Source organism: Elephas maximus, chromosome 11, assembly GCF_024166365.1.
Source record: "Elephas maximus indicus isolate mEleMax1 chromosome 11, mEleMax1 primary haplotype, whole genome shotgun sequence".
In the NCBI taxonomy this organism is placed as follows: Eukaryota; Metazoa; Chordata; class Mammalia; order Proboscidea; family Elephantidae; genus Elephas; species Elephas maximus.
Window position 1 is genome coordinate 67238051 of NC_064829.1, and position 9956 is coordinate 67248006.

A 9956-nucleotide genomic window follows, 5' to 3' on the forward strand; every position below is an offset into this window, starting at 1 on the left:
GGGAACGCATCTGTGAAATGCTACAGAATGCAGAAACTACCAAGTCTCTGTTACTGTGGGTATCAACGGGTTTTGTTTAAAGTATAAGGCCCTTATCCAGGTCAGAGGACAGAACAACTTTCAGTTAGTTGGGAGTGAAGAGAGGAGAAAGGTGTGATGAGAAGGAATAAACAAATAGTGTCATACACAGCAGGAGCAGATAAAGCCAAAAGTGAACAAATGTCCGACACAATACGTAAATGTGATGTGTTACAAAAGGTGTGCCTGGGCGTCCTTAAAGGGAAAAGTTGAAACTCATTGTGGAACTTAATTTTGTTTCTCACATACAATCTGAAAGACCAGTTCCCCCAATTCCTAGCATTCTCCTCCTAGTAAAATTTTAAAATCTAAGGAGCAGAGAGTTTTTGGTTTTTATTTATTTTAATTGTGTTTCAGGTGAAAGTTTACAGCACAAATTAGTTTCTCATTCAAAAATTTATACACAGATTGTTTTGCGACATTCGTTGCAATCCCTGCAAAGTGTCAGCACTCTCCCCCTTTCCCTTTACACCCTGGGTTCCCTGTGTCTGTTTGTCCAGGTTTCCTGTCCCTTCCTGCCTTCTAGGTCTTTGCTTTAGTAGGTGTTGCCCTTTGGCCTCATATACTTGATAGAACTAAAAAGCACATTCCTCATGTGTATTATTGTTTGTTTTATAGGCCTGTCTTTTTTTAATCCTTGGCTGAAAGGTGGACTTGGGGAGTAGCTTCACTTCTGAGTTAGGAGGGTGTCCAGAAGCCATAGTTTTGGGGGTTCCTCCAGTCTCTGTCAGACCAGTAAGTCTGGTCTTTTTTTGTGAATTTGAATTTTGTTCTACTTTTTTCTCTCCCTCTGTCTAAAACCCTCTATTGTAATCCCTGTCAAAGCAGTTGGTGGTGGTACCCGGCACCATATAGTTCTTCTGGGCTCAGGCTGATGGAGGCTGTGGTTCATGTGATCTATTAGTCCTTTGGACTGATATTTTCCTTGCATTTTTAGTGTTCTTCACTCTCCTTTGCTCTGAAAGTGATGGGACCAATAGATGTATTTTAGGTGGCCGCTAGCAAGCTTTTAAGACCCCAGATGCTACTCACCAGAGTTGGATATAGAACATTTTCTTTATGAATGATGTTATGCCAATTGACCTAGATGTCCCCCAAAACTGTGGTCCCCGGCCCTCAGCCCCACTAACTTGGTCCCCCAAGGTGTTTGGATGTGTCTAGGAAACTTCTATGCTTTGCCTTGGTCAAGTTGTGCTGACTTCCCCTACATTGTCTGTTGTCTTTCCTTTCACCGATGTTAATACTTGTCTACCATCTCTCCCCTCCCTCATAACCATCAAAGATTTTTTTTTAAACATGTAAATCTTTTCTAGAGTTTTTGTAACAGTGGTCTCATACAGTATTTATCCTTTTGTGATTGACTTATTTCACTCAGCATAATGCCCTCCAGATTCATCCATGTTGTAAGATGTTTCACAGATTCATCGTTGTTCTTCATTGTTGCTTGGTATTCCATTGTGTGTGTGTATCATAGTTTGTTTATCCACTCATCTGTTGATGGGCATCTAGGTTGTTTCCATCTTTTTGCTATTGTGAACAATGCTGCAATGAACACTCATGTGATGGCTCTTATTTCTCTAAGATATATTCCTAGGAGTGGGGCTACTGGATCATATGGTATTTCTATTTTTAGCTTTTTAAGGAAGCACCATATCATTTTCCATAGTGATTGTACCAGTTTGCATTCTCATCAGCAGTGCAAAAGAGTTCCAAACTCCCCCACAACCTCTCCAACATTTATTATTTTCTGTTTTTTTTTTTTTTTTGATTCATGCCAGGAATTTTGGGGTGAGATGGTATCTCATTGTAGTTTTGATTTGGATTTCTCTAGTGGTTAGGGATCACAAACATTTCCTCATGTGTCTGTTAGCCACCTGAACTTCTTCTTTGGTGAAGTGTCTGTTCATATCCTTTGCTCATTTTTTCAATATATTATTTATCTTTTTGTTATTGAGGTGTTGAAGTATCTATAGATTTTAGAGATTAGACCTTTGTCAGATATGTCGTAGCCAAAAAATTTTTCCCAGTGTGTAGGTCCTCTTTTTACTCTCTTTTGGTGAAGTCTTTTGATGAGCATAAGTGTTTAATTTTAGGAGCTCCAGTTATCTAGTTTATCTTTTGGTGTTTGTGCATTGTAAGTTACGGTTTGTATTGAATTTATGCCCTGTAAAAAAAAAAAAAAATTTTTTTTTTTTTTAATTAGGGCTGCTAGAGTTTTTGGTTTTTTAAATGATGGATTTACTGCATTTGTTTTATTATTCATCTCATCAGTATGCAGCCATAGAATTTCTGTTTAAATCTTAGGTTTTGGGGAGCAGGGATGGAAGAAAATCAGAAATAGAGACCCTGGAATTAAACTCAATTAGACCAGGACACTGTTTTGGATTTTTTATGATTATTCAAAGGGAAGGATGAAGGGAGTAAGATGTTGGAGAGAAAAAGGAGGGTATACATTTGTGCCCCTCTAAGGAACTGCTATGAGTTGGAATCGACTCGATGGCAGTGGGTTTGGTTTTTTTTTTTTTTGGTTACGGAGCCCTGGTGGCACAATGACTAAGCATTCAGCCGCTAACCAAAAGGTTGGTAGTTCAAACCCACCAGCTGCTCCATAAAGAAAAGATCTAGCACTCTGCTGTCATAAAGACTTACAGCCTAGGAAACCCTATAAGACAGTTCTACTGTGTCCTACAGGGTCGCTATGAGTTGGAACTGACTCAACAGTAAGCCACCACCACCTCAACAACAATGGCATCAACAAATGCATGTTTGTGATTAAAAGTAAAAACATAAAAATGTTTAACATCATTCCAAGTAAAGTACTATGGAAATATAAGAAAATATATTTGATTAATCTCTATTTTTCTGAAGCTGTAGAAGAATGGGAAAAAAACTTCATTTTGGGTAGAAATAAGCTTTATCCTAAGGAGGAGAGTTTGAAATGCATTTTTGTATCAGATATTTTTTAATTGCTTCTCTGAAAGGCCTTTTGGCTTTTCCAAAATTCCAACTATAATTTTCTTGGCTTCACAAATGAATGGGTACTGCTCGGTTCACCAGCCACTATGGGCTCGCCAGGGAGTGGGATCCAGTCAGTTCCTAACTAACCTGAAACACTTAAAGCAAATTCACTATGTTCTTAAGCTGCTACTTAGTCCCGTCACTAGGGCCTGCACTGGTACGTAAGGGGTTTATCCACTTATTTTACACCTCCTGACACAGAAGGTCCTTGAATGTTCATGAAGCATGGCATGAATGTGGTAATGCCATCACAGCAGAGCACATTCTTGGCCGAGGCTTAGTACCAACCACATGTCAGATGAGAAGTTCCGCCAGGGTCCTCAGGTCAAGCTAGAAGTAGGCAGGTCACTCCAGCTGCAGTGAGCTATCACTGTCTGGGGAAGGTTCCCTGAACACTTCCTCTCCCTCTCACAACAATTCATCCCTGTCCAAGGTCAGGAGTCCCTGGTGGTGCAAACTGTTAACACACTCAGCTGCTCACTGAAAGGTTGGAAGTTCAAGTCCACCCAGCGCTGCCCTAGAAGAAAGGCATGCCAATTTACCTCTGAAATATCAGCCATTGAAAACTTTATGATGCACAGTCCTACTCTGACCACATAGGGCCCCCATGAGTCAGAGACAACAGTATCCAAAGTAAGGGGCTCTTATATTTTTTTGTACTATGCGTGGTACCTGGCTTAGTGGACATAACCTAAGTCATGCATTTGCAATCTTCATTCAGTTCACCATATTTAAAATGGACACCAGCCACACAGGTAGGGTGAGTAAATGGGCATTTTCCCCCTCAAGTACAGAGGAGAATGAAATATGAATGTAAATAAGTCTCTGTTCTCTCACGGTGTTTTGCATTCTAGTAACTGATTTCTATAAAATTCTTTATAAGAATACGAAGTAAAAAAATACTTGCAAAATACAATAAAAAAAACAGTTGTATGCAAATTGATATATCCCAGAGGGATTTTTCCAAACATATGAACGTTGTTTGGAATTTGGAATTCATTTTCTCCCAAGTGAAAAAAAAATTTTTTTTTTTTTCTCCCAGAGTATCAAAATTGTAAATGACACTTGGGTTCACAGGACACCTTATAGAAATATCTAATCCATTATGTTCCTGAGGTGCTGTATTTCAGCTACCTAAAACCACAAATATCAAAACCAGATTAAAGTTCAATTGCTCACTTTCTAACTAGACATGAGAGCCTAAGTATCTGAAAAGGATCCCTGGTGGTACAGCGGTCAGGTGCTTGGCTGCCAACTGAAAGGTTGGCAGTTCGAACCCACCAGCAGCTCGTTGGGAGAAAGATATGGCAGTCTGCTTCCATAAAGATTACAGCCTTAGAAGCCCTATGGGGCTGTTCTACTTGCATAGGGTCACTGTGAGTCGGAATCAATTCGACAGCAATGGGTTTGGCTTGGTATTTTTGGAAGTACCTGAAAAAAAAAAATCCAAGCTTCCAAGATAAAATTCTGTCACCGGTTATCTCGGTGGTTCAGTTTCTGTTTAAAAACAACTACAAAAAGTATTACAGCTTTCAAAACAGAAGCAAAATTCCAATATTCATAAATCTGTATGTTGAGCCATAGGCCCCATTTCACAAATACTAATTAAAATTAATTAGTTAAACAACACACACCAATTTATTTTTTTTAATTATTTGTAATATATTATATATAATATATATGTTATAAAAGTTTCCTTTTTAAGACTTTTTTAATAATTATAAGAACAATTCTGACTCATGGTGACCCCATAGGGTTTTTGATGGCTGATTTTTCAGAAGTAGAATGCCAGGCCTTTCTTCCAAGGCACCTCTAGTTGGACTCGAGCCTTCAGTCCTTCAGTTAGCAGCCAAGAACATTAACCATTTGCACCACCCAAGGACTCTTATGAAAGGGCCCAGCAGAAAGTAAACATCAGGGCAGACTTGAAAACTGCCTGAACTTGAACGCATTCCCCTACCGACACACAGATTCATTGCCAGAGGATGGAAGCTTTACTGGCTCAAGATGTTTGCATACAACCTCTGCCCAGTTATTAGCTGACCACTAAGTTATACAGACACAGCGGTGACCACTAGGAAGCCAACATTAAAAATAAAAAACAACATAAAAAAACTGAACAGAGATATCCATGTGCATATACTTTAGGGAAAGAGATTTCACAGATTTAGCCCAGACAAACCAAAAGCAACAACAACTTTCAGGGCGGGGGGGGAACAGGAGAAATCAGAATCCAGAGTTACCATAATATATTAGCTAAAATATCAAACTTTCAACAAAAAAATTATGGAACATGCAAAGAAACAGGAAAGTCTACTTATTTGTAGGAAAAAAGCAGTTAATAGAAAATAGAAGTCTCTGAGGTCCCCAGCGTTATTCTGATACCAAAGCCAAACAGAGACATCACAAGGAAATAAAACTAAATACCAAGATCTTTCATGAGCATGAATGCAAAAATTCTTAATAAAATATTAGCAAACTGAATCCATCAACATATAAAAAGAATTATACACCATTACCAACTTGGATTTACCCCAGCATGCAAGGATGGTTTAACATCCAAAAGCCAATTAACATAATATACTATTAATGCTATAAAAGACATGATCATTTTAGTAGATGCAAAAAAAAAAAAATTTGACAAAATCCTACATCTATTCAAAATAAAAACTCCAAGCAAACTAAGAATAGAAGGGAATTTCCCCAACACGATAAAGGACATCTACCAAAAAAACCCATGGCTAACATTCTATTTAATGATGAAAGATGCAATTATTCTCTCCCTTAGATCAAGAACAACGCAAGGATTCTGCTCTTGCCATGTCTGTTCAACACTGTACAGGAGGTTCTGGTCAGCGCTCTAAGTGAAAAAAACTTAAAGGCGTCCAGATTGAAAACAAAGAAGTAAAGTTGTCTTTATTTATAGATGGTATGATCCTGAATGTAGTAAATCCCAAATAATTGACAGAAAAGAAAAAAAAAAAAAAAACCTGAACTAATAAAGTTAGCAAGGTAAAAGAATATATGATCAATATACAAAAATCAATTGCATTTCTGTATATTAACAACAATAATCCAAAAATGAAATTTAGAAAACAATTCCATTCACAATAGCATTAATAAGAATAAAATACTTAGACATAAAGTTAATGAAAGAAGAGTTGTAATCTGAAAACTACAAAATGTTGCAAAGGTCTAAATAAATGGAGAGATATTCCATGCTCATGGTTTGGGAGACTCAGTATTGTCAAGGTAGTAATTCTCCCCAAACTGATGCATAAATTCAACATAATCCCTATCTAAATCTCAGCAGATTTTTTGTAGAAATTGGTAAACCGACCCTAAAATTTATGTAGAAATGCAATGAAACTAGAATATTGAAAGTAATTTTGAAAATGAAGAACAAAGTCAGAGGACTTACACTACCTGATTTTAAAATTTAGTATAAACCCACAGTAATCTAAACAGTGTGGTATTAGCACACTATCTTATAGATGTATAATCATAGAGATATTTCAGAATTGAGAGCCCAGAAATAAACCCTTACATTTATGTCAATTGACTTTTCAGGTAAAAAGAAAATTCAGTGAAGGAAAGGATTGTCTTTTCAATAAATGATGCTGGGCTAATTGAATATCCGTATGTTTTAAAAAAAAAAAACTAAACTAAACTTAGACCCTTATCTTACATTATTATACAGACTGAATAAGTATGGCGAAAGGATACAACCCTGATGCACATCTTTCCTGATTCTAAACCACACAGTATCCCTTTGGATCATAGACCTAAATGTAAATTTTATATATATATATATATATATATATATATATATATATATATATATATATATGGAAACCCTGGTGGCATAGTGGTTAAGTGCTACAGCTGCTAACCAAAATGTCAGCAGTTTGAATCCGCCAGGCGCTCCTTGGAAACTCTATGGGGCAGTTCTACTCTGTCCTACAGGGTCACTATGAGTCAGAATCAACTTGAGGGCAGTGGATTTGGGTTTTTTTGTAATATCCTTTCACCATACCTATCTAATCTGTATTTACTCTGTATGCTGAGCAAATAATCTGAGAAACTGGACTATATAAAGAAGAACAGGGCATCAGGATTGGATGAAGACTCATTGACAATTTGTGTTATGCAGGTGACACAACCTGGCTTGCTGAAAGTGAAGAGGACTTGAAGCACTTACTGATGAAGATCAAAGACCACAGCCTTCAGTATGGATTATACCTCAACATAATACAAAAATCCTCACAACTGGACCAATAAGCAACATCATGATAAATGGAGAAAAGATTGAAGTTATCAAGGATTTCATTTTCCTTGGATCCACAATCAACACTCATGGAAGCAGTAGTCAAGAAATCAAATGATGCATTGCATTGGGCAAATCTGCTGCAAAAGACCTCTTTAAAGTGTTAAAAACCAAAGATGTCACCTTGAAGGCTAAGATGCAGGTGACCCAAGACTTGGTGTTTCTAATCGCCTCATATGTATGTGAAAGCTGGTTGATGAATAAGGAGGACCAAAGAATTGACACCTTTGAATTGTGGTACTGGTGAAGAATATTAAGTATACCAGAGACTGCCAAAAGAATGAACAAATCTGTCTTGGAAGAAGTACAACCAGAATGCTCCTTAGAAGCAAGGATGGCAAGACTACGTCTCACATACTTAGGACATGTTGTCAGGCAGTATTAGTCCCTGGAAAAGGACATCATGCTTGATAAAGTAGAGGGTCAGTGAAAAAGATGACCCTCAATGAGATGAATTGACATAGTGGCTGCAACAGTGGGCTCAGGCATAACAATTATTGTGAGGATGGCGCAGGACCAGGCAGTGTTTCGTTCTATTGTACATACGGTTGCTATGAGTCAGAACCAACTCGACGGCATCGAACAACAACAACACAGCTATAAAATATTTCCAGAAGAAAACACATGGGAAAATCTCCTTCCTTGGGTTAGTACTTACATCTGACACAAAAAGCATGGTCCATAAAAGTAAAAATTGGGAAGTTAAATTCCATCATAATTAAGACCTTTTATGTTTCAGAAAACATTATTCCACACCACAGACTGGAAGAAAACATCTTCAGATTATATCTCTGATACGGGGATTGTATCCAGAATACATAAAGAACTTTTAAAACAATAGCTCAATTTAAAAATAGGAAAAGGATTAGAATTAGACATTTCACTTGAGATACATAAATGGCTCAACATCATTAATCATTAATGAAGTGAAAATTAAAACCTCAATAAGATACCATTACACGCCCACTAAAATGGCTATAATAAAAAAAGACCAAAAATACCAAGTGTCCACAGGGGTGTGAAGAAACAGGAACTTTCAAACACTGCTGGTGGAAATATAAAATGATACAGCCATTTGGAAAACATCCAGGCAACTTCTTAAAATGTTAAGCAAAAACTTAACCATATGACCCAGCAGTTCCCCTCCGAGGACTCTTTGTGGTCCTTGTTCTCAGTTGCCATCGTGTCAGCTCCAACACATGGCTGCCTTACGTGTAGCAGAATGAGATGCTGCCCAGTCCTGTGCCATCTTCATGATGACTGGCATGGCTGAGTCCACTGTCGTGGCTTTACCTACGAGAAATGAAAACACATGTCTAAACAAAAACATGTGTGCCAAAAACTGGAAACAATTCATGGTCTGTCAACCAGTGAGTAGATTAAAAAATGATGGTACATCCATACGACAGAATACTACTCAGCAATAAAAAAGAACAACTGGCACATGCTAAAACTTGGATAAACCTCAAAAAAAGTATGATGAGTAAAAGAAGCCAGATGCAAAAGAGAACATATCTAACTAATTATTAACAATTACACAAAATGTCCAGGTGAATTTACAGAGACAGAAAGCAGATCAGTGGTTTCCTAAGGCTGGACACAGGAGCAGAGATTGACGGCAAATGGGCGTGAGGAACTTTGGGGGATGATAGAAATGTTCTAGAACTGGATTGAGGAAATGGTTGCACAGCTCTATCAATTTACTAAAAATCACTGACTTGTACACTAACAATGGGCATAATTTATTTTATGTACATTATACCTCAACAAAGGTCTTTTAAAAAAAAAAAATACAATAAAACAGTTAATGGATCCCTTGCCTGTCTTGTCCAAAAACCAAAAAAACCACACCAGTTGCTGCTGAGTTGATTCTGATTTATGGGGGCTCCGGGTGCGTGAGAGTAGAATAGAACTGCACCATCAGATTTTCAAGGTTGTGACCTTTTTGGAAGCACATCGCCAGACTTTTCTTCCAAGGTGCCTCTGGGTGGACTCAAACCTCCAACCTTTCAATTACTAGTTGAGTGTTTAACTATTTGTACCACTCCAAAAAAAAAAAAAAAAACTGCCATATAGGTTTCCAAGGCTGTAATCCTAATAGAAGTAGACTGCCATATCTTTCTTCCATGGAGCAGTTGGCCGGTTCAAACCACCAATCTTTCAGTTAGCAGCCCAATGCTTAGCCACTGCACCACCAGGGCTCTCAGGGACTCCTATGTTGCCCAACAGTAGGGAATTTTCTGACCTTTATTCTTGAATCACATTAAAAAGCATAGGACCTACTTGGTAACCCCATGACTTTGAATGATTACTTCTGATTTCAATTTCCAGTAGTCTGAGAAGCAGATACCTAGTAGATAAATCCTCCTGAACATGATATCCCTTGTGACAGATACCCAGAGCGCCAAAAGACTAAGAGAAGAATTATCACCAGCCACGTTGTGTAACAGTTGCTCACTTGACTGTGTTCTTATGCTGCTCCCTTATGTAACAAAACAGCATAGGAGCCTGGCCTCCGGCAGATGTAAAGGCG